The 339-nt window shown below is 42.5% G+C and overlaps 1 protein-coding gene across 1 annotated transcript in view; it reads left to right on the top strand.

Annotated features, from left to right (window-relative positions):
* Positions 1 to 339, top strand: part of LOC119415250 (integrin beta-1) — a 27,079-nt gene that overhangs the window by 10,678 nt on the left and 16,062 nt on the right. The gene's annotated exons all lie outside the window — the stretch shown is intronic.

The raw sequence follows: 339 nt of genomic DNA, 5'->3' as shown, positions 1-339 counted from the left end.
GCAGAACAGAAGCTGAAACATGCAGAACAGAAGCTGAAACATGCAGAGTAGAAGCTGAAACATGCAGAACAGAAGCTGAAACATGCAGAACAGAAGCTGAAACATGCAGAGTAGAAGCTGAAACATGCAGAATAGCAGCTGAAACATGCGGAATAGCAGCTGAAACATGCAGAATAGAAACTAAAAATGCAGAATAGAAACTAAAACATGCAGAACAGCAGCTGAAACATGCAGAACAGAAGCTGAAACATGCGGAACAGCAGCTGAAACATGCAGAACAGAAGCTGAAACATGCAGAACAGAAGCTGAAACATGCAGAGTAGAAGCTGAAACATGCAG

The sequence above is a fragment of the Nematolebias whitei genome, chromosome 9 (assembly GCF_014905685.2).
Source record: "Nematolebias whitei isolate Nwh7 chromosome 9, NemWhi1, whole genome shotgun sequence".
In the NCBI taxonomy this organism is placed as follows: Eukaryota; Metazoa; Chordata; class Actinopteri; order Cyprinodontiformes; family Rivulidae; genus Nematolebias; species Nematolebias whitei.
Note: the sequence above shows the minus strand (reverse complement) of the source record. Positions and strands in the feature narration are given on the sequence as shown.